The sequence below is a fragment of the Meleagris gallopavo genome, chromosome 11 (assembly GCF_000146605.3).
Source record: "Meleagris gallopavo isolate NT-WF06-2002-E0010 breed Aviagen turkey brand Nicholas breeding stock chromosome 11, Turkey_5.1, whole genome shotgun sequence".
Classification (NCBI taxonomy): Eukaryota; Metazoa; Chordata; class Aves; order Galliformes; family Phasianidae; genus Meleagris; species Meleagris gallopavo.
This window is the reverse complement of record NC_015021.2, coordinates 1,292,751-1,292,978: the sequence shown is the minus strand read 5'-3', so window position 1 is coordinate 1,292,978 and position 228 is coordinate 1,292,751.

Below are 228 nucleotides of genomic sequence, written 5' to 3'. Positions count from 1 at the left end.
AGTAACCCCACGAACCGTCCAGCCCAGCCGGGGAGGCACAGGCACAGCTGCGCCCGGGCTGAGCAGCAGGCACTGCACTGTGGTTTTGTGCCTGGGTGCCGGGAGCAGGGCACACACCTGCAGCCACAGCGCCAGTCAGGCGTGTGCGCGGAGCTGTGTGAGCGCAGTGCTGTGAGCGCAGTGCACTGCAGTCCACAGACCGCAGCGCCGCTGCCGAGACCAGCCTCG